This window comes from Panthera tigris, chromosome C2 (genome assembly GCF_018350195.1).
Source record: "Panthera tigris isolate Pti1 chromosome C2, P.tigris_Pti1_mat1.1, whole genome shotgun sequence".
NCBI lineage: Eukaryota > Metazoa > Chordata > Mammalia > Carnivora > Felidae > Panthera > Panthera tigris.
Window position 1 is genome coordinate 74751738 of NC_056668.1, and position 24943 is coordinate 74776680.

A 24943-nucleotide genomic window follows, 5' to 3' on the forward strand; every position below is an offset into this window, starting at 1 on the left:
GTGGGAGGACATATTGTTTTTTATATCCTTATGTTTCATGCGATCAGCCACAATGCTTCCAAAGCAGGCACGGTCTTCATAGAAATGCAAGCTAATTAAGTTAGTTTAGAATTATTTACAACCTGGGGCACCTGGCAAAGAAGATTACAATGCAGAATCATATGTGCATGTGTATGTGTGTGCACATATGCATGTGCACCTGTGTGCGGAGTTATGCTGTGTCCTTAACGTTGTAGATCAGGCAGGAAGAAATCCCCAAAACACACATATTGGGCTTGGGGAAAGGAGGAGGTAAGGTGATTATTTGAATGCAATCTTCATGTATTTCCTTGCATTAATTCCCTTAATCGGATAGATATAATTAGAAGATGCAGTCGAATTGATGTTCTTTTTGTTTTTTAATTCTCACAAGTTGAAGGGATCAGGCCGGCATTGTTTTTGGTTCCTTCAGGAGGAGTGTGATTCCTGCTTACACTTGTGCATGGTAGTTTTAATCTATTTAACGTTTGCAGTTGCATCCTCCTCCTAAGCACGTGGGAGAAGTTCTGAGCCCTGGAGATGAACAATTAGCTTAAAATAATGATATTTGGGAAAGTTCATGGGCACAAGGGTCACCGGCTCTGTTTTCAGTTTCTGATGAGTGGATTTCATTGTTATCCTTGGTATTGGCCACTTCTAGGCCCTTGCTTTTTAAAGGGGGTGGATCCAGTGCTGTATTGGATGGAGAAGTCATATATTGGATGGTAGGTGGGGCTGGGGGGAGTTAGAAGGCTCCAGGCCAGGTCTGCTTCCCAGGTAGCACCACAGCTACATGCATCCCACATCTCCACACCAGACTCTCCTCTCAACCCATTTCCTAAGTCCCCCAGATTCTGTGGTCATTTGGCTCATGTGCATGGCCTGCTTCTTACTTGTAGATGAAGGAAAGTAGGATTTGCCCTTTTTGCCCTTCCAGTGGACTCCTTGTTCTGTATTTGAGTAATTTCCATTTGCTCCTTCTGAGTCATTTTTCTCCATATAGAATCCCAGGAGCCCGTTTACATGCTTCAAAAGAATAATACACAAAACCGTGAAGGCAATGGTGCCCTAAGGTCAGGAACCGAGATCTAATCTGGGTCAGCCTCTAACTTGCAGTTCATGTAACCCTGGGCTGCCCCCTGGCCTCATCCACGCAGCCAGCTCCCTGGGTTGCTGTAAGAATAAAACCCAGTGACATGTGAGAGTGCTCTGGGGCGGGGTGGGGTGGGGGGAAGCTCTGTACGCAAGAGGTTATATAATTATGTTCTGAGAACGCTCACAGCTGTCAAGTATGACACACTGACATCCTCTCTTGCTCTTCCACTGTTGGGAAGCAGCTGTTAGTTTCATTTCTGCCGCTCCTTTCTCCATATGCCAGAGTGAGGAGACATGAATGGATTAAAACTCTGTTGGGGGTGGGGGAAACCATCTGATGTGTCTTCTGTCTAGCTTTTCATCAGTGAGTATTTTAAGTTTTGATATTGCCATTGAAGCTGTAAGGGGGAGTATATAGCCAGTGTTGGGGAGGGAGTAAAGTGATCTAGTCATTCAAAAATGAAACATGAAAATGACATGGTGTACCGGGTATGAGGGTAGTGACTGAAGAGACCTCTTCAAAATTGTCCAAGCACCTGTGAGGTTTCCGGGACTAGTTTGTGTACAATTGGAGATGCTTCTACTTAGATCTGGAGTTAATTTCTTGTCCCTCCTTATACCTTACGTCTGCCCATACCTGGGACTTAGGCTAAGGCCTGCAAACATGAATTATCATGTCTAGAAAGTGCTTCCGTCTTGTTCACCCGGAGGACGCAGACTTTTTAAAGATCCAGTGCGGATGTAACCGTTGCAGAAAGTCTTCCCTGATTCCCACTGTTGCAGACGACCATTCTTGTCCTTCCCTTACCTCTGTGTTTATAAATGAGTCTGTTACAGCACCCAATCACTGATGTGAAGACATCTGCCAAAGTATGGTGGAAAGTGAATGGGGAGCTTTTTGAAGGCAGGGATCATGTCACCTTGTCCCTGTGTCCTCAGGGCCTCACAGAATTTTTGCCACGTATTAAGGATTCCATGAATGTTTAGTAAGTGCATGAATGAGTTAAAAAGAAAAACAAACTAGTTTCTTAACAGTCCTTCTGATTCAAGAATTAATGTTAGTGCCTCATCAAAATTCCCACATGGGAAGCAACTCTTCACTCCTAAGACAGAGTGTTACCAGGTTCAGGCCTTGGTACATGTATTCATTTCTAGGGCTGTGCTAACACATGATCACACATTGGATGGCTTAAAACAAATTTACCCTCTCACAGTTCTGGAGGCTAGAAGTCTGACAGCAAGATGCTGACAGGAGTGTGCTCCCTCTGAAGGCTCTGAAGAAGACTCTTTTCCTTGCCTCTCCCTAGCTTCTGGTACTTGCCTGAAATCCTTGGCATTCACTGTCTTCTGGCTGCATCCCTTGCATTTCTGCCTCTGTCTTAACCCAGCTGCCTTCCCTCTGGGTGTGCCGGTGTCCGCATTTCTCTCTTCTTTGAAGGACACCAGACATTGGATATAGGGCCTACCCCAATTCAGTAAGATGCCAACTTGATTACATATGCAAAAATCCTGTTTCCACATAAGGTCATGGTCACAGGTGAGGGGGCCTGGGGAGTTTTTTTTTGTTTTTTTTTCCAGAACGCAATTCAACCACAACAGCACTTTGACCTATTATCATGGACTCTTGACTCCTCAACTCCTTGGCCTCCCCTCCCAGTGATGGTCCAGCCTCTGCTTCGGTATTTCTGGCCTTTGGTGCTGGGGAATTTTCTGCATACGGGTGACAGTGTTGGGGGGAATTTTTCCTCTAATTGGGCCCATCTCAACCTGCCTGCCATCCCCATCACTCTGAAACTAAGGCAAATATGAATATACATTTGATCCTTTCAGGGGGAGGAAGGAGAGCTTTCAGCTTTTGGAGATGATGCTCTTGCCCTCCATGGGTTTCCCTCTTGAAATTTTCCATTTCTTTGAATCTTCATCCAGGTTATAGTTTCATTACCAAGCTCCCTCCATGCTGGTGGAACTTCCTGTTTGTCAATATGTGGGTGAAACTAGATGAGAATCTTCCAGGTGTGGTATGAACACAAATTAAAGGAGACACATCTGCTTCCAGGGAATCCACTTCTGTTCATGCAGCTTCAGTCACACTGTCTTGGCAGCCAGCATAATGTGTTAGCACAGCCCTCGGAAACTAATACATGTACCAAGGCCTGAACTTGGAAACATCGACTCTTGGTTATATGTGATGCTGCTAAGCCCTGTTCCTCTCATTTAATATTTTGACCCCAAGAGTAGGACCTGGCCCTTGTGCGATTATGCTTTTCTCTGTTGCACTTGGCCTATTGCACTGGCCTGTAGCCTTGGCCTGTTGAAACAGCCATGTCACAGAGTTGTCATTGCACATTAGATGATAATGGATCGCACTGCGGGAGGGTAAAGGGAGGGACCATCAATAGAAATGGTGTCTATGTTAGAGGCCACTGCACTGCTTCTCCATCCCCAGACAGCTGGCCAGCACAGAACCCAGATATGACTTGTCAGTAACTGTAGAAAAGGCGTTAGGATTTTCAGCTGTCACTCTAGGTTAATGAGATGGGGCACAGCTCCTTCATACTATTGGGTATGGGGTTTCCTCTGACACTTGGGTACTAGTTGGATGCAAGTAGACTCTGGTGGTCCCAATCCTTTCTCTTTGAATGAATTTATATTTACATCTAATGAATTTGAATAAAGGAATGCCACAGATGGTCAAAACCAGAAAGAACTTGGCAATGTTAACCTGAAGGCAGTACGTGGTCTAGATTAAGTACATGAGCCTAGATCAGACAGATTTGCGCTCCTGGTTTCACCTCGTGTTTGTGATTTTGGAAAATGTTACTTTGTAAAACAGGAATAATAATAGCATCAATTCAGAGGTTTGTTATAATCAAATGAGGTAATAGGATCCGTATCATTTTCACTAAAGTGTGGTCAGGAAGGGAAACTGAGGCCCAAAGAAGTCAAATGGTTTATACAAGGTCACTTGGCGTATGTTGCCTCAAACCAGACTCTTTCGTCTAAACCACTAAAGCACTTCAGAAATCATCCATTTGCCAATCTGCTTTTGTTCATAGAATAAAGAAAGGGAAATAAAATTGGAACTTAAAACCTCCCTCACCAGAGCATGGACTGAGTTCCTCTGTAGCCTCTTTGGATTTATTTCACATGTGTCCGGGTTACTGGCAGGGAACAGTTGCCCTCTGGGACCAGGACATAAGTGAAGAAGTTGCCCCAGACCTTGGTAGTGTCACTCCCTTCTGCTGGGTGGCCCTGGCAGTATGGCCCCCAAGGCAGGAGCCTTGCAGAGGCCGTCTATACATATTCAGCAACTGTCTGCATCCTGAGGCCACATTATCTCCATTTTCTATATGCAACGTGGACTATATTTTCTCTCAATTTCCTGTGAATGGGAGAGGTGCATTGTGCCAGCTTTCCTAAATTGCCACAATCAATATTCTACTGCCTTTATTTTTTATGCATGCTAATGGCTTTTCTCCTTTTGAAATATACTTGTTTCCCAGATCAGTCTCTGCAACATTAAAATAAATAAATAAACAACAAAATAACTAAAAAGGAAAAGGAAAAAAATAATAGCCCTCTCTATATCACTTTGAGTTTCTGCCTAGAATTTTGTGGCATGAATCTGAATGGGGGCAAAAAATCCAAACAAACAAAAAACAAAACAAAACACTGGTCTGCAGTGCTGGCGAGACCCTGGCTAGCCTTTCTGGGCCAATCAACTCAGCCAAGGCAAAGTGAAGAGGGAGGCGGGGTTTTGGCTCAGAGAACCACTTGGCCTTGTGCACAACAGCTTGAAGGCCTGTGTTATATTCATTGGCTTTCAGGGGTCATTCCCCCCCCCACACCTCCCACCAGCTAGATTGCTTTCTAACAGGGCCTGTGTGAGTTTGGGGGCACCAAAGTAGCTTCCTAAGATTAGGTGGTACCCTTCTACCCTTATTTATGCAGAATTATCTGCATACATTTTACCAGATGCTTGGGGCTCCAGTCTGCATAATCTCTGTTTTAGTTTTCTTTATACATCTTGCATTTCAGACAAAGGAGCCCCTCACTGGTGTTACATTGTTCCTTCCACCTGTGACATCTATGTTGGTCCCCACTTCACATCAGTGTCTGTTTTTTCTGAATACCATCCATTATTTAAGCATGAGATCAGTGTTGTCTGCTTCATAAAGCCTTCTCTGATTTCTGTTTTTACTCATTGATTTATTCATTACTCTCAATAAACACTTTATTGAATATCTAATATGTGCTATGCTCTGTGCTTGGTGCTATGGATGAAGCACTGAAGAAAACAAAAAGATTGCTGTCCATGGCCTTTCCATTCTACCTGGGGAGAGGGAGAAGGAGAGAGAGAGAGTGTGTGTGTGTGTGTGTGTGTGTGTGTGTGTGTGTGTGTGTGTGTGTGTATAGGATGTCAGATGGTAAAGTGGGCATGGGAGGGGTGGTCATTTTAAGTAGAATGGTCCAGGAGGGAGGCCTTACTGACTCGGTCGTATTTGAATTAGGATTTGAAGACGTAAGTGTTGTCTTCGTCCTCTGACTGCCCTCCTTCTGCCTTCCTCCGGCACCCTCTTAGCTCTGATGTGGATGGGAACTTGGTGGGAGGTGGTATGGGAGAGAAAGGAGGCCATGCACACACTTGCCATGCTGCCTAGCATTTTGTCTTATGGTGTTTATTAAATGATTTTGGGGCCTTCACTGTTGACTAGGCTTGTCTTACTGCCATTCCTAGTGAAGTGAAGCATTGTGTATTCTGTATTGTGCCATATTTTTTAAAAAATTATTTTAAGTGTTAATTTATTTTTGAGAGAGAGAGAGACACACACAGAGTGCAAGTGAGGGCAGGGCAAAGACAGAGGGAAACACAGAATCCAAAGCAGACTCCAGGCTCTGAGCTGTCAGCACAGAGCCCAACGCAGGGCTTGAACCCATGGACCGTGAGACTGAAGTCAGACACTCAACCAAATGAGCCACCCAGGCGCCCCATTGGGCCATGTTGCTCAAGAATGGGTCAGGAGTCCCTCTGGGTCCATGGTCTTTAGTGACGGTGCTACCATTACTCTGTAAGCCCGGCACCCTAGGGCCCCTACCAAAGGCTTAGTTTTCTCAACCTTGAAATAAGGGAGTTGAATATCTGACTCCTTAGTGCTCTCCTAGTTCCAAAGTCCCTCCACTTCATGTTATGAAGTTCTAGCTCAGGTCACATTGTGTGCAGGATCCTTTTGCTGAGGATGCCAGCTCGCGCACTGCTCCACTGCTTGTGGTGCGGTCTGCTCCTTGCAGGTATGCTCCCTACACCTGTAGGTGCTCCTACAGGTGTATTTTCTTCAGTGTTGTGTGTCCTAAGAGTGTATCCTCTCCGGGAAGATTGTGAGCACCCCCTGGGAGCATACCTTCTCCCCTTTATAAGTTGCAGTAGCAGGTTCTGTTGATTAATTCATAGCTTTGACCATCTATTTGTCCACTGGGTGCCTGGAGAGTCTGATAGGCCCTGTGATAGACACTGGAAATACTTTTCCCATGAGTCCTCTACAAGTTCACAACATGTCAGATGAATAATATTATCTGGGGCGGGGGGTGCACCTGGGTGACTCAGTCAGTTAAGTGTCCAGCTTTGGCTCAGGTCATGATCTCAGGGTTCATGAGTTTGAGCCCCTCACTGGGCTCTCTGCTATCAGCACAGAGCCTGCTTTGGATCCTTTGTTCCCCTCCCTCTCCCCTTTCCTCTCTCTCTCTCTCTGTCTCAAAAATAAATAAACATTTAAAAAACAATGACATTATTTGTAAAGCACTTTGTTGTCTACATGGTGTTTCACATCTGTGTGAGTCTATTGATCTTCATACATCCCTATGATTGAGGCAGGACTTATAATGTGAAGCTGTATTTTGTGCCTTTTAAGTGATTAAAATGCAATAATATGACTTGGCAGAGAGAGAGGGAGAGAGAGAGAGAGCGAGCGAGCAAGCGAGTGCACCCAGGAGTAATCAGTTTCAATGGTGCTGGTGGCCTGGAGTCTGGAGTCCCACCAAGAGGCAGTGTCCTGAGGGGCAGGTGATGGGGATGGAGACATAGGTCTGTTCTCTCCTTTGGTCGCAGATCCATGTGCCTTTTATGGTTTATGCATTAAACCATAGGGACTGTACCTTTCAGATGACTTTAGGGATTTCCAGGGCTCCTTGTAACATATGTGATTTTTGCCTTACCTGTTGATTTAGGAACCAAGTTCCTGGTGTAATGCATTCCCACTCTTCTCCCATGTCACAGATGAGGAAATGGTCTCAGAGGGAGGAATTTTCCTCCTCTGCCTGCACAGGAGGCAGGGTAAAGGATTGATCACATGTCTTCTCAACCTGCAACCACAGTTTCTTCCTCTTTAGCCTCCGTTTCTCTAATTCCCATGGGGATCATGTACGTGTGGACTGGTAATGCCTCTGGGAAGAGAAGCTTGCCCAGAAGCTGGCACAATGTGCACTTTGGATGGATAATGAAAGAGTGGTTTCCCTTTGGGTCTTCAGCAGCTCTGGACCGCCTTGGGCTCCTTCTGGCCTGGGTTGGAGACACCTGTTCGGAAATCTGTAGCTGCTTCTCCTCTGGCATCTAATGAATTCCGACTGACTTTGAGTGCTCCTGCGACTCCCCTGCAGTTCTTTAAAGCCCGTCTTCCACATGGAATTGGCAGGTGCATTTAATTGTTTGGGAGCCAGATAAAAATGCTTTGTTCTTTGTTCCTACATTATGCCATTTCACAATATCTCTTCTCCCACAAATTGCTGAGGCTGTTCAATTTGGGCCTTCAATTGGCTCTCTGTGAGCAGATCTTTCAATTTATATTCCAAGGCCTGTTCTTTTTGATTACACGTTTCGGAGATCAGTTAGGTTTCTTAATCTATTTATTCGTACTTCTTTTTGCCTGTCTCTTCTCCCTTTAAATCCCTCCCACTGTGAAAAACATGCAGTCATGGGAAATGCAGGTATTTATTTCTCTTGTCTGGCAACTTAAGATTCTTAAATTTTTTTTTTTGGCTTAGTATTTTTCTTTATGCTTTATTTAGGATGGTGTTAATGATGACGAGAATAATGATGCCATCATCATTATTAAAATGTTTCCTTTATTTTTAATTTTTTAGATATTTATTTTTGAGAGAGAGAGAGTGTATGTGTGTGTGAGAGGGGGAGGGGCAGAGAGAGAGGGAGACACAGAATCCGAAGCAGGCTCCAGGCTCTGAGCCGTCAGCACAGAGCCCGATGTGGGACTCAAACCCATGAACCGTGAGATCATGACCTGAGCTGAAGTTGGACGCTTAACCGACTCAGCCACCCAGGAGCCCGTAAATTTTTCCTTTTTAAGTCTGTTCCTACACTTAGCTCTCAAGTAGGCAGTACGTTATCAGTGAATAAGAGAAACACCCAGAAAGAAAGGCATGATCCAGACTTCACAAAACATGCCAAACTCCACACCAGGTGCCGAGGTAGAGCTGTGGGCAGGATAATCTGGGTCTCTTTCCTTATGGTGTTTAAAGTCTGGATTCCTCTGGGTCCTCATTTTTCCTGTGGGGTAGACATTGTGAGTCTCGTTAACCTGTGAGGAAACTAAAGCTCAGAGTGTAGCAGCATCTGGCCAGGCTCACACAGTCGAAAAGGGCGGGAGGTGGGTTTTAACCCCAAGCGTGGAGTCTCCAGGGCTAGTGTTAGAGTCTATGCTCAAGGAGGATATTCCAACTTGACTTCTAATAAGATGTGGTGGGACATTATGAGATGTAGATCTCTGGTGCTTCCTTTTTTGTGCTATTCATCTTCTCCCCATCTCCACTGTCCATCCGTGAAGTGAAAAAAGGTAGAAGGGGGAAGAGAGGGAAAGAGAGGAGGCTGATGTTCAAAGGAATGGGTTCTTGAATAGAAGAGGAATAGTCTTGGCCCTGCTGTGTTTTTACTCTGTGTTCCTAGAACCTTGTTTGTACTATGGAGATGATAGTCCCTACCTCAGTCATTAGAGGATTTAATTTAAAAAGAACACAGAAATGAATGTGAAGTATTTAGCATAGTGCAGAATCAATATTTGCAGGCATTGTTTTTCTATTGGAGCCATTTCTTCATTTACATGTTGGGTGTGCACTTATCGAGTGACATCTGGGTTGTAAATCCCGACACTCTGGTCGTAACCTCTATTTTGGCCCATTGTAGGTACTCAATAAGGCATTGTTGAGAGGACATGGTTACATTTGTGATGAACTGTAATTTGGTGAGCGTCAAATGGTAAAAGTCACATTACATTAAATGCTCCTTCAGTGTAAAAATCTAGTTGTCACAGAAGTGCCCTGGAAAGAAAGAAGCGTCGTGTTCCCACAGGGTCCTCACGGACTAGAGTGATTGCAGGATGGCGTAGGGGCAATGGAGTGAAATGGCCTGAACTGGAAGAAGAGCATGGAAGACTGATGCGGCTGGTGGGATGATGGGTCTTAAAGTCCAAGCTAAGGAACTTAGGCCTCATTCATTCATTCATTCATTCATAATGTGAGGTCATGTGGAGGATGAAGCAGAGTCAATATACTGAACTGTGTCAGAGGCAATTAAAATGGTCTCAGAAGGAGAGAGACGGTGAGGGCCTGACTCAGGGCAATGATAATGGGGAAGAAAAGTAGCTGAGAGAAATCAGAGGTGATGAGATGGTTGAAAAGCACTTTTAAGGATCTGGATTTCCGGGTGGTCGTGAATGTAGAAGCAGGCAAACCCAGGGTCATTTGGAAATGTAGTTAAGAGTGCCACAGGCAGAGAATAAGAGGCATCTTGATTAAAGTGACCTGGAATGACTGAGCAGACAATCTGTGGTGAGGACTTCATTCTGAAAATTCCAAGGCACAGTTTGAGGATTTGCCAGATAACTGGGCTTCACCTGTTTCTTTATCCATCTCCCGATTATGGCAGCCAGACTGAGACATTTTCTTTTGTTCCGATTGTTTTCAATTTCCTATGTTTACAGCCTTTGGATTCTAGGAAATGCACGGAAGAACACTTCTTTTTTCCTCCCCATCAGAAAATGAAGAGACTGTTTCTTCTTCTTATTTGAAGTGATCCTTCTTCTCTTTTTTCCCTTCTTTAATAATTCCTAAGAAAATGACCTTAGGAGATGTATATGGAACAGGTTGTGAGGATGGTTCCGCTGAGTGCTAAAAAATACTTAAGAATTCTTTACTGCCGGCTCAGGCAAAAAGAAACAGTGGCTTTGAAATATGGAGCTATTTGTTTCCTATGGTATTCTCTCTCCTTTTACAAGCAAGCCTCCTTTCTAGATCATTTATTTTTGTGGCCATTACACAGATTAAAGAGAGACTGTATAAATAGTGCCGCGTGTTGGAGCCGGTGCTGTGCATCCTGATTGCCATCTCTGGTTATGCACCTCACTGAGAGGCTGAGACAGGCTCCCCTCCCCCACTCTCTCCTCCTGAACTGCTTTGTCCCAAGTTCTGCTGCTTGATCATTTCCCTGTTGGCAGAACCTGCCTTTGACCCTCAGCTGCAGTGACAGGGAGCGTGTGCTGGCACTGCTCCAAATGCCTGGGGGGACAACTCTTTACCCAAGCTGGCCCATCATTCCTCACAGCTGCTAGGCTCTTCTAGTCTTTGTTGATATTTCCTTGAAAATTCTGGCTCCACAGTCTGTCGTAGGTTCCTTAGTTTCTTTGACATTGAGCTTGTCTTCTTGTTGGAGACTTTAGGGGATACAGTGATAAGACTTGGACACTGTCCTGGAAGTGGCTCTGGAGGGGAAAGAAGGGGAATGATACTTTTTTTTTTTCAAGTGTGCAATTTCGTGGTTTTGATACATTGACAAAACTGTGCAGCGATCGCCACGATCTAATTCCAGAACATTTTCACCACACGGGGAACAAAGCCCATACCCATTAGCAGTCACTTTCCATTCCTCCTTCCCAACAGCCCCTGCCATTCACCAATCTACTTTCTGGATCTGTGGATTCGCCTCTTCTAGACATTCTGGACATTCCATATAAACAGAATTATGTAATACACAGCCTTTTGTGTCTGGCTTCTTTCACTTAGCGTAATGGTTTCAAAGTTCAACCATGTTGTAGGCTGTAATAATACTTCATTCCTTTTTTGTAGCGAAATAATATTCCATTGTGTGTATAATCACATTTTTTTTATGGGAAAAGTATCTTGACTAACATCTTTGGATGTTTTCTGTACTCATTGTTCCATGAACTGTATCATTTTAAATTCATTTGTCTTCATATTAAACCAACTTGGTAAATATAATCACCACTTTATACCAAAGGAAGGAGGCATAGATAGGTCACACAGCTAACACTCGGCAGAGCAAGCTTGGTGTAACTGCCATCTTGTGCTCTTAACCACCCCATAACCCTCCCTTCCACTCCCACCTTGCAAGTCAGAGGATATAAGACATATTTTAAATTATCATAAACAAGGAGAAGGTTACCCAGGTCTTAAATTACTGTGGGGGTCAGTAGCTCAGAGTTGGCACTGGCCTGTGGTTTGGTGTGGCCGACAGAAAGTGTGTTACACTCTGAACCATTCTTCCATGCCCTTTGGGTTATGGGACTCAGTGGATTCAGGCCAGCACAAGTGATCAGGCCACATGGAGGTGGGGTGGGGCTCCCATTCACTGCCAGGTTTGGTCTGGGCTGACTTAGGCAGTGGATGGGGCTGAGCCTGATGCCAGAAGTTTACAGACTGTACGTGCACCTGGGTGGGGCTGGGCAGGTAGGAACTTGAGAGCAAGCAGCTTTTTTTTTTTTTCTGGAATGTAGAGGAGTACATGCAGGGCAAAGGGCCATATCCAGCTTCTCACATGTGTGATAAGTGATGGAATGAGTGAGAGATACCATGGGTGGGTGCCAGATTTGAGAGCCTGAAACCTCAACTTGAAGAGTCCATGCAGTGAGGTGCCTTGGTGGGCATGGAAACATGCAGTGAGTGATGCCATACTTGTGTTTTGGGCAGTGTAGGTCTTGCCCAAGTCTATCCATGTTTCAGTTACTCTGCTTGAGCTTCTGTCCAGCAGCTGGCTGGGGGGATGCCATCCAGGTCCTTTCTGATGGCATCACAGAGCGAATGTCCTAGGACATGGTATTCTCTAGGGCCTACCTAGTCTTTGCTTTAGTAGAGCCCCTGGGAGTTGTTCTGTGATAGAATACGTCTGTCTCTGGCAGTTCAGTTACTCATTCAATAAATATTTGAGGCCCTGTCGTGTACCCAGAAGTATTCTAGGCATCTGAGACACACACCATTGAACAAAATGGATAAGGACTCCTGCTCTCTTGGAATTTAGATGTTCTATTGGGGGGAAGCAGACAATATATGATTGGCATGATAATAACATCATTTTGTTTTTATTTAGTACAGTGAGCGTCATTAAAAGGAAAAGCAGAGCAGAGTAAAGGGAATGGAAGGAGGTTGAAATGTTAAGTAGAATAAGGAGATGTTGAAGCAAAAATTTGTAGGTGGTTAAAGATGAGCTACAGGAACATCAGGGGAAGGGTCTTCCTCCCAGGGCAGAATTTGAATATGCTCACGGAATAGCGGGGAGGTGAGTGTAGCAAGTGTGAGCATGGATGGGAAGTAGTGGGATGGGAGAGAGACTTCTCACCCCTCCACCATTGGGACAACCCCGGCTTTTCCTCTGAATGGAACGATAGCCTTTTAGGACTGAACAGAGGAGTGACACATTGGGACATAAGCTTTAAAATCTTCCCTCTGGCTGCAGCATTGAGACTCTTACCATGATACTGAACCTGTAGTATGCTGAGTGCACTGCTTTGAGTAGACAGATGACTCAAAAAATTAAAAAGCATGCATGTGGCAGATCCAGAACATGGGGAGTTGTGGAGTCCTCTGTTAGACCCTCAGGGACCCTCCAAATACATTTCTTTACTTGTCTGTGGTCAATCAGAGCCTCATGGGGAAGGGAATACCTTCTACAGCTGAAGCTTTGCCATGCCGTGGTCCTGGTGGATGTGTTTTTTTGCTGCTGACTATACGTGACCAGGCTTTGGATTTTGTTTGCTATAGGAAGACTTAGTAATCAGTACTGAATCATTTACCTACTTTCAGCATAGACTATAAGAAACACAGATGTATGTATATAGCACATAGCATCTGGATGCTAATGTGTTATTAACCTTCTGTAAGTTGATTTATTCCATTTCAGAAGGTTTTCTTCAGGTTAGAAGTATGAATTCAAAGGGGGTACTTATAGTCTGCAAAAGACTGGGTGTCTAATGCAATCCCAACTTATTCCATTTGGAGGAGGAAGTAGGTCAGTCAGTAGTCTGTGAATGGACCCCCTCTTACAGCATAAGTATACAATAGTGTTGTATAAAAGTACATATGCCACTTATTTTCTCTGGCTTGATGTGGGGCCTTCTCTGGTCCAGAAGTCTTCAAAGATGCCTCTGGTGTTTGAAGTTCACGCTACGTGTGTTGTACTCCCTTCTCCCCTCCCCATTACTGATGTGTGGGCTAGTTCCTTGGCAAAATGTCAATGCAAATGTTTGTAGAGGCGGGCGAATGAATTAAAAAGCGGAGTAGGCATGTAACTGGCAGACTGAAAGGAAAATGTCAGTTTCTGTGGGTTAAGCAGGATCTTTACGGCATATTTGGCACTCGGCTTCTTCCAAATTCGTCTCCATGAAATAACCTCTCTGTTTTCACACAGGAAATATTTGAATAGCTTTGAAATATGTGTGTAATGCTGGGTATGCGACCAGATGGAAGAGCATTTCTTGGCCGATAAATGTAAACAAGCTGCCGCTGATGTCCATGTTACAGCTGGAGACGTAAATCTACTTTGGCTGGTCATATTTTATTTTTGAGAGTGCTCAGGGCTTTGAAGCTAAGCCCAGACTGAGTTTCTATTTGAATTTTGTGGATGGGGCTTTCATTTGTGTCAATTTTACCTGCCTTTATTGGCTAGAATAATTCATCCCAATGTAAAGTGAATCCAACCGTTAATACTTTTCAGATAGCATCCAAATTATCATTTCCATCTCTGGTTCTCTGGGGAAGGTGCTCTGCACACAGCTTTAGGATATTGTAGTTAAAGGAAATTGTCAGCTAAGGTTATTGAGTTTGTAAAGCAAACTGTGATAGGCACCTGATGTGCTGTTTTGAACTGGGAGTTGTTTTTCCTACAAGAACATTGGCTTTGGGGCTTTGTGAAGAAGGGTGTTCCACTGTTGTAACCTAAAAATGAAGGAAGGTAAAGTAGCTGCTGTGAATCAAGAACTGTCCTATCCCATACTTTCTTGTTGAATCCAACTCTTTAGGCAAGTTGATCTTATTTCTATTTTTATAATGAGGAAAGTTAGCCTTTGAGTGACACCAGTCCCAAGATCCCTAACTGAGAGTTAGTGACAGAGCCAAGAATTGGACCTAGTTCTAATCTACTCAAAAGCCCATGTTCTTTTTACTGTCTGGTTATCTCCAGGGAAGGAGCAAGGTCGTGTTTGTTAAGCAGATCCCAAAAGATTTTTTCCTGACGGATCATATGTTTCTTAATCTCTCAGTGATTAAATGGAGAACCTATGACCTTACCTGATTATGACTTTATTTTCAACACTTACTCAGGAAAAGTAGTGTTGGTGCTCAGAGACTCGATCAGCTGGATCTTGTTTTGACAAATAACTATGTGATTATCTTCCAGCTCTGTGACTCTGAGACCATAAAGACTCAGGAGTGGCTCCTTTCAGGCTATTTCCAGAGTGTCTGTCTCCATGTGGTGGTTAGTCTTCTCCAACTGGGCTGTAATTGCTACCTCCAAATAAAAGGGTTCAGGGAACCTGGAAACCAGATCATCTGGGGGATCTGAAATAAATTTACATTGAAAAAAATCCATTGGCATTTAATAAAAATGTTTGCAGGAGTCAAGGTGCCCATGCATACACCTGTCTGGGCTTGTGCCACACTCTTACATCTTGCTGCAGGTATGATAGAAAAGTAAACATGGTTAAGTCCCAAGAAGACCACAGACTTAAAGGTTATGATATGTGGAGCAGAAGTGATAGATGGTCCCTGGCTTTGTTATCTTAGGGATCCCTTTCCAGCAGTGTCCTGAATGCAGCTTGGTCAAATGATGGCTATTTCTCCGGTTTTAGATGAAACTGCGTGACCTCTTTGTTCAGGGTATTTTTGCTGTGTTTCCAATCAAAAGAGATTTGTCTGGGGTTCCAAATCTCTGAGTTCTATCAGGGGTAATACTGTGGGTGGATGAGGAGGGGGATCAGTGGTGTGGATTTGTCTCTATGCACGTGAACACATTGACCCGAGCATGTGGTTGTGGTGTGGCGGGGGTGGGGATGGCAGGGGGAGGGTGAGAAAGAAGGAGAAGTGTACCAGGTAATTAGATATAAAAATAAAACAAAACCAGGGTGTCCGAGTGGCTCAGTCGGTTGAGTGTCTGACTTCAGCTCAGGTCATGATCTCGCGGTTTGTGTCATTTGCTGACAGCTCAGAGCCTGGAGCCTGCTTCGGATTCTCTGTCCCCCTCTCTCTCTGTCCCCCTCTCTCTCTGTCCCTCCCCAATTCACTCTCACTCTGTCCCTTTCAAAAATAAATAAACATTAAAAAAATAACAAAACAAAATGCCAAAACAGCCTATGCCATAGGATTATTAGGAAAATCTACTGAAATAATATGTATGAAGTGCTCTAAGCCTGGCATCTAGTAAGTACTTAATAAATACTGTTTTTTAATGTCTTTACTATTGCTTCTATTACAGTGGTTATATGCATATCAAATGTGCATGGGAGAAAGACTTATGAAATACTAAGATATGCTATAAGTTTTATAACATAACTGATAGAATTAGGTGATGGCTATGATTACGATATAATTCAGACAGTTGAGAAGGTTGGGTATTCAATGAGATCTTTATAATGATTTGGCTAAAGGCATTATTTTAGACTATAATGCGGATGTGGACTCTTGTGTACTACTTGTTTGAAGCCTCTGGTGGAGGGCAAAGGGAGTGACCAGAGTGAAATTTGACACGTCCTTCCAGTGAGGCCTTCACAGTGCTTGGGGGGCGGGGATGGTGGGGGGAGTGGATGGCAGAGATTATCAACCTGGCAGGGTGAAGAAACATTAACAGCTGAGATATGAATTATGGACTAAGGAGGCCTAGAATTTCCTTACCTTTGCCACCCTCCTGTCCTGTGGTAGAAATTTATTATGACTGGAGCATAGATGTGGATGCCCACCAAGGCAGGGGATGGAGAGGAAATGTGCTGCAAATGGCAGTCGTGATTATTGATGCAAGATGGGCTCTAACCACAAAGATCACCAGTGACTCCGTACTGGGACAAGAGAGTCTTTTTGGATGCCAAGACCATTTGCCTGAGTTAGGGATGGTGCATTGTTCTTCCTGTGACTCGTAACTGATGAAAGTGGTTGCAGTTTCTTTTTCCTTGGCTCTTAAATACAAAAGGAGAAAACCTTACTCAGTAAATTATGTCATTTGAAGAATGTGTGCTGGTCACCCTATGATCCTTCTGCCACAATTCTTTATGCTTCTTCATCACTTAGTCTGCAACTTCGAGCTTCCCAAGAAAATAGGACAATGAATACATGTGTTTCTTTTAATTTTGAATCAGATTTACTTAGCAGCCAAGTCTATAGTGAGTAGAGGATCATTCTTATTTAAGAGGCTGTTAATCACCAATTGTAAAAGTTCCAAGTGGGAACTGACTGGCCAGAGCTTTCGTCTTGTTGGCATTCCTTTGGAGGAAATAAGGAGAGAGGCTGCCAGCTGCCTGGTTGAGAGAGGGGAGGCTTAGAAGTGGACTTTCTCCTACAGATCAAAGAGAGGCTCTTTGCTTATTCAGCTTTCTCTTTATCAGGCAAAACGTGGTGGGTAAGAATGGTGTCCTTGTGAAGGAACAGGCTGGGATTGGCCATGGGAGTTAATGTGGGGAAGGGGTCCTGTTGGGGAGAAGGGTTTTGACGCATCTCATCTCCCTCTGGAGTTCCCAACCTGTTGGAAATTGGGAGCACAGAGTAGGGGTGTCCTCGGACTCCACCTGATCTCACTCAGTGGGTTTTGTTGGCTCCATTTGCCAGAGGGGAGAAATGATGGGGGTGGGGGGAAGGCAGAGATCTGCTTGTAAACAGAGGTGGGTGGTGCCATGTTTTTTACCTCCCTTACCTGTGTTTGGGGATTGCATCTAGAGCTTTGGCATCACGATAGCTATGTGGCATCATCTGCTAATTTACCCATCTGTCAGTTTGTGAAAAGGAAGGAGAGGGGAAGGTATGGAGTGCTGCAGGGAGACAAACTGTCTAAACTCATTCCCTCCTGAAAGGCTGAAAGTAAAATAAAAATAAACTTGAACATTCATGGGCATTGTGTATCCAGGCCAGATTACCACAGAGGCAGGAATGAGGTAAGCGAGAAGGCCTGGCTGGGTGGGGAGGAAGCCATTCAGGTGGTTTTGGTGTAGGGTTCTGGCCAAGGGAGGCAGACATAGAAGGAACAGGATTGAGTGGATATCCAGCTCTGGCCCAGAAGAGCCATAATCAGTAATGAAGTGAGCACAGTTTGAAAGGAGTCAGGAGAGCAAGGTGCTCTGGCCCAAGTCCGGTGGTTTGGACTCAGTCTACACATGGCAGGCAAGTTCCAGGATATGCTTGGAAGGGTGCCATCCGTGGCTGCTGGCAAGCCTGGGCTGGGGACTGTGTAGGCACCTCTCTCCCATAGTCTTCTTGACCAGTGGACAAGGGGGGTGATATTTACTTCTCTTTTACTGATGGGGGAACCAATGCTCAGGAAAGCAAAATAGCTGCTAAGTGGCAGAGCCGGGATGGGAATACAGGTGTTCTGTTTCAGTGTCCAGAGCACTTTCTTCCCTCACCAGCTCTGGTTTATATGTGCATGATGTACACACTTCCTCTGACAGATTTTAGTGTCACCCAAACAGAGATATGTTTAGATTTCTGTGAATTTAACTAGTCCAATTTTCATGAGCAAATGTCCCTACCTCGATTGCTTTTGAACCGAGAAGGGTGCATCTCTGTAGTGCCAGCACGGTATGCGGTTGCAGAGCTGGCCCCTGAGCTGTGGTGACAGTCCTGGGTCATCATAGCAGGTAGAGGAGAAGCACGGGTTACTGAAGCTGGGTTCTTAGCACCTTGGCTCATGGGAAGCCTGATCAGCGTTCTGCTACAACATACTGGAGACAGGAAAGAGCTTGCTTTCAGACAGGAAGGAGCTTGCTTTCGGTGTTTGTCTTTTGTAGTTCCACCAAAAGGGCTGACTTAGTGGTGGGCAAGCCTCTGGCAAGCTCCAGAAGTGGCTGGTTGGGCCACTTTTTTGGCCAGGGTTGAATCATGTTACTCCCTTAGTAAAAGCATACATGTTTCCCCACCGTCTGTAAGGTAAGGTTCAAATTTCTTTTGGAATCCCAAACCTCTTCAACTTGGCTTGAGCCTCCCTTTGCACCTGGTCTCCTGGGAATCTCCCTCTCAGGCCACCACAGAGCCAGTCTTCCAGGCTCTGTGAATGGCCTTTGCCACTGCCTCCCTATCAGGACACTAATTGGCTTTTGAATGTCACCTGTTCCATTAGGTCTGCTTCCCCTTCCCCCCAATAGTCAGCCTTTGGTTAGTCGGCTGTGACCACTTTCTGTCTCTGCTAGACTGCCCTAATCCTTGCTTCCCTCAGCTCACATACCAATCCTTATCTCACAGGACTGTGCAGACTGCTGGGTGTGTAGAAGATGCTTGACATTTGCTGAGTTAAAGGGCTCAGGTTTTGTTTCTGCATGGGATCAGTAAATCTCTGAGCACAGTGCATTCATCGGAGACTCTTTGGAAGACTGTTTCTTTATCTTCCTCCTTTCCACTGTGGGATCACGTGAAACAGAAAGACTGCTGGGCTTGGAGTTCAAGAAACCAGGATGCTAGTCCTGATCTACTCTCCAGCCTGTGTGACCTGGGCCAGAGCAGCCTCAGTTTCCCTAGCAATGAAATGAGTGTGAGCCCACTGATCCTCTGTTGGAGTTGCACTAAACCAGGTGGGCACTAGCCTTGTGCATCTGGATGTGCTTTTTTCACCCCAGTGGCATGTGGCTTCCTTTCCTCCAGTCCCTTAAGACTGTTAATTGAGGACCGTCTGCCATAGAGTAGGGCCCTTTTGTCCATTTGACTAGAATGGCCCTAAATGCACCCAATGTTGGTGGCAGCTTCGAAAGCCTCTGAGTAATTGGATGGCATCCACTTCCCTGAGATCCCAGATATCCCACAATCTAAATGTGCTTTGAATCTCCTTTGGCATTTTGATGATTTTTCTCCTGTTACATAGGATGACCGGACAAGATTGATAAAACCAATATCATTTCTCCGTGCTTTCCTCCTCAGACCTGCCACTGTTGTGAAAGATTGTTTTTGGAAGGCCTGTGGATCACTCCAACAGTGGGTCCTCTTTTATTAGTATTTGACTTTATTTTATTAAAGATAACAGTGTCATTTGGAGTCAGTTCTTGAGGTTGAGGTGATTTAAGGGAAAACAGATCTTACCCATTTACTCTAATTCTGTGTCTGTAATGTCTACAATATTTATGGCATTAATTTCGTAGGCAATGTATTGTATACCAGAACAGCATGTTATATACATGAATGGTGGCTCCTTGACTGAAGTATGTGTCCCGTGGTAGCTTTGTCCTCAGGCACGTGACTAAATATGCACACAGATTAAATGGACGAGTGAGTGTTCAGAAACCTTGGTCTCTGGCAGACGGCTGTGAGAGGCCAGGGTTGACATGCTGAACCGTGTTCACGACATCCCTCTTGTTCTCCATTCCTACCTCAGCTGCTCTCTGGTTCTGCTTTTTATTTCCTCCTCTGGATCATTACAAAAGGCTCCTGTGTGAATTTCTGGGTTTATGTTGTCCGTGCCCACCAGTCAAATCTCCCAATCCTGGTTACTGCCTAGTCACCCCCTTCCTCAAGGACCCTTACTCCATTGCCCGAGTCAGAAGAAAACCCTTGGCTGACACTTCCCTGCCCCTGTGTCTGCATTATTCATGTCTGCAGTATGGAGTCCCCCACCCTTCACAAACTCATCCTCCCTTCAAAACCTACTTGTGTGACTAAGAACTCCCAGGTTTCAGGGATTTCTTCTACCAAACCTTGCAGCTCTTAGTGTGGCCGAATGTATTGGTTATTTAGTGCCGTGTAACAGATTACTGTACAATGTAAAACAATAAACATATATTGTCTCCCACAGTTTCTGAAGGTCAAGAATCCGTAAGTGGCTTAGGTGGGTGGTTGTGGTTCAGGATTTTTCCTGAGGTTGTAGTCTGGCTGTCAGTCAGAACTGCAGCCATCTGAAGTTTTGACTGGGGTGGAGGATCCACTTCTAGGCTCACTCATGGGGCTCTTGGCAAGAGACCCCAGACCTTCTCTACTCAGTCCTCTCCATAGGACTGCTCAATGACATGGCAGCTGGCTTATCCAAAGTGAGTGATCAGAAAGACAAACAAAGATGGCAGCTGCAGTGCCTTTTGTAACCTAATCCTGGAAGTAAAACCCATCACTTCTGTTGGGCCCATTGACCAACCGTGGTACATTGTGGAAGATGACCGCTCGAAGATGTGACTAACAGAAAGTGAGGTCATTGGGGGCCACATTGGGTTTTGGTTACCGCCCCTGCCCTGTCTTTTTGCATGTATATGTTGTTTTTCCAGCTAGTCCCAGGGATGATTAGAGATCAGGGACTGGTCTCATTCACTGCTGTTGCTCCCATACTTCATTCAAAGTGCTTTTCACAGAGCTGCTTAGTTCGCCTTCACAATAATCTGTTGGGCTTTTTAAAAACTAATTAATTAAAACAGATGCAGGAAACTAAGGTCCAGAGGTATTAGTTATCTAAGTCAATCAGCTACTATATGACAGAATTTGTGAATTCATTCCCAGGTCTTTTCTGATCTAAAACTTTGGTGTTTTTTGTTTTGTTTTGTTTTTCATTTTACACATGATTTGCCGATTATGACTTCTGTAAAATATTTGCTACAACCCGCATCCTGTCTATCAGCTTTGGCGATAATTTAGAGGAACAACTTGGGAGCAGCCAGCGGTACAGGGAAGTATTTGTATAAAGCAATTCCAAGATGGGAAAAGTTTCTAAGAGATTGTCCCAACCAATGGAAATTTCATCTTCTGGGCTTTCATCTGTTCAGCAATGGTTTAAGTGAAGCCCCTGATTTATCTGCCTGTTCTACCGAACAAGGGAGCTTCAGAGGCCCATACAAGTGTCACGTTTCAGCAGGTTTTTCTTGTGTGGTCATCCCAGGAAGTCTTGCCTGTTACCTTCTACCGCAAGACACACAAGACACTGCCTAGCACAAAACCTTGCTCATGTGTTTCAGACAAAATGAGAACAGACTCTTGGTCTTCTGGGTTTTGTGGGATTAAGTCATAATTTAAATTGGAATATCTCCTGATAAATCGTCCTAGATACCATGACTCCGTCCACAGGGAGCCTGGTGTGGTGGTGGGGGGGAGGAAAGGGAAGGAAAGAAAAGAAAAAAAGGGAAAAAAAGGAAAAGGAAAGTCCTTGCTGTACCTTCGAACACAGAGTTATGGTGGTGGAATTAAAGGAGCTTTGATTTTCTTTTTCATTTTGAACAAAACTCTGGCCCCCATAGTTGGCTTTCAAAATGTGGAATGAGTACAAGTGTTTCTAATTTCAGTCATTCTTCCTTTATTCTCTGCAAAAAGGGGAACACGACAGGTGGCTTTCTAAAACTTGAACACCTCGAGCTTTGTGTTCCCTCTCATGATCATCTTTTATGTCTGCAGGGGGCATTTAGACTTATTCTAGTAATGGTCCTTTGGGTTTTTGACTTACTGGCTGAAGATACTTTTTTTTTTTTTTTATTCTTGATTTAGGTATGTCCTCCACCCCTTAAGCCTGGAAAAGTTTTGAGTACTGGTTTTTCAAGCTCTTTTCTTATCTCTACATGGGTATTTTTCATTTTTTATTTTTTTTCCCCGTCACTGTCATAGGGTGGTTTAATATTACATGTCTCGCCACAGTGCATTTTCCCAAAATTGCGGAATTTCTTGGATCTCTTCAAAGAGTCCAAAAACACTGGGGAGAAGGAGAGGATGAGAAAGGGATTTGAAAAAGAATTGGGAATGAGATTTCTTAGACACTTTCATACTCTGAGGTGGTTATAAGTTGTTTTCTGCATAGATTGACATTCTCTCTCTCTTTTTTTAAATTTTTATTCATTTATTTTTAATTTTTTTTTTAATGTTTATTTATTTTTGAGACAGAGCTTGAGCGGGGGAGGGACAGAGAGAGAGAGGGAGGCACAGAATCCGAAGCAGGCTCCAGGCTCTGAGCTGTCAGCACAAGGCCCGACTCAGGGCTTGAACTCGTGAACCGTGAGATCATGACTTGAGCTGAAGTCTGCCACTTAACTGACTGAGCCACCCAGGTGCCCCAAATGTTTATTTATTTTTGAGAGAGAGAGAGAGCACGAGTGGGGTGATGCAGAGAGAGGGGGGCATGACAGAGGATCTGAAGCAGGTTCGTGCTGACAGGAGGGCCTGACGTGGGGCTTGAACTCGTGAACCATGAGATCATGACCTGAGCCAAAGTTGGACGCTCAACCAACTGAGCCACCGAGGTGCCCCAGATTGACATTATGTTGAGCAGCTGTACTCTGAGTCAAATTCTTTTCTCTGGAGCTCTGAGGAAGTTCCCATTCTGATGACGGTAGTATTCTCTCTCACTATTTTGTTTCCATGTCCGCATATGTCTATATGCAAATAATACTTAAATATTCATGTGGAGACATACCTGCAAGCACAAAATATTTCCAGAAACGTCCATATTTATGTGCAGTTCCTTCCTCTCACCCCTGCCAATATAAATGGGCATTTAAAACTTCAGGGGAGCAATTATTAGTCCTTGAGAGAAGTTACCTGGTCAGGTGGCTTTGGTCAGTTTAGGTACATTTTACAGGGCCTACCCAGACATAATTCCTAGGAATGCCGCGGGTAAGACCCAACACCAGAAAGAAAACACAGTTTGGAGCAGGAAGAGGAGTGTCCCTTTTGAAAGGATTTCCTTAGCACCCAAGGGTTGCTTTGCCCCTGGAGGGAAAGTACACAAATCCAGAGAGGATATATGCAAAAGGAATTAAGCGACCTGGCATGCTGACCTCATTACCCTCTGATACGTATACCCTCACTTACAACAAACATGGTGACAATCATAGTTATTAGTATGTAAAGCCATTAGCTATTTGCCCAGTACTGCATGGGTTCTGTCTTTGACTTCACAACATCCCTGCCCCCAAGTCCACTCCTTTACCACCATGAAGAAGTAAGTCCTGTTCATTTTGTAAAGAGAGAGGGTAGTAGTAGCTCAGTGACTAAATGGTGTAACTAGCTCAAACTGGGAAAGCAGAATTTCAAACCCAACGCTTTTTTTATCGCCCAAGAACCCAAGCCTTTTTGACTTCTAATTTAGTACACTTCCCTGCCTCTGTCCCTAACTTAACTGCGCGTTCACTAGCTTGACTTCATAAAAGGGGAATCATATATTTTTGGTTCTATTATTGCTTCTTTCTTTCATTCCTGCTCCCATATTTCATGAGGTCAAGACCGTAGACGCTTTTGTGTTTCTAGTTTCCATTCCATTCTCAGAATATGACAGACATTGACAGACACTGGAAATCATGGTAGTTGAAAATATGCCCACAGAATCTTTGACATTCCCTTCAGAAGATGGAGCCTATTCTCCTTGGATGTGGGCTGGCCTTAGTGACCCATTTCTAACAAGTAGAAAAAAGTAAAGATGACAATGTGTGTCTTTAGAGACTAGATATAAAAGGCACCATGGCTTCCTCCTTGCTCTCTCTACTGGATCACTCGCACCAAGGGAAGTTAGCTGCCCTGTTATGAGGACATTTAGGATGTCCTATGGAGAGGCCCATGTGGTGAGAAACTGAGGCCTCTGGTCAAGAATTTGGAAATGGATTATTTAACCCCAGTCAAGCCTTCAGTTAATTACTTAACAGCTGCCTCACCAAAGACCCTGCATTAGAAATACCCAGCCCCACCATGCCTGAACTCCCACCTTACAGAAACTGAAAGATAAGAAATGCTTGTTTTAAGTTCTGGGTGTTGTGTTATGTAATAACACACAAAGTAATATAGAAATGAAAGGATACGAACCCCAAAGAGCTCCGGGCCTATGCTTCACGTCGTTGATGTTACTGACTCAATGATACAAACTGTGATTTATAGACACCAGCTATTTCTCTGTTGTTTTCTTTCAACTCTGAGAAAATCTACAGCAGTTTTGAGTGTTTTCCAAATGATATAATACCGGGGGATCATTTAAAAACCCACGATCGAAGGCCCCACACAGGCCCATGAAATGGAACAGTCTAAGAACGGGATTTTGGAATTTCCATTTCCAAAAACCCCTTTGAGATGATTCAGATGCAGACAGCCTGAGCTTGTCCAAGGAGTACTGTTTGGGAACCACTGAACTAGAACACTTTCCCCTTATTTCAGTTCTGATCGTGAAGATTTAATTTGGTTTAGTTCTCTTGTAGGGCCTCATCTTAACGTCTTCCATGATAGGGGAGCATGCCTTGGAATGAAAAACTGTTGTCAGATCTGCAGCTCGATGCCCCCTGCAAGCCCCATTTTGTGTTTGGCATGGAGCCCCCGTCAGACCAGGGCTGTTCTGTTCAGGCATCACGTGGGACCAAGAACAGAGAAGAGAGGTTCCAATGCAAATGTTGAGTCTACTGCCTGGTATTAGTCT

General features: G+C 44.4%; 1 protein-coding gene across 4 annotated transcripts in view; it reads left to right on the plus strand.

Annotated features, from left to right (window-relative positions):
• The window catches only part of MB21D2 (Mab-21 domain containing 2), a 113595-nt gene that overhangs the window by 45308 nt on the left and 43344 nt on the right, over positions 1 to 24943 (plus strand). The gene's annotated exons all lie outside the window — the stretch shown is intronic.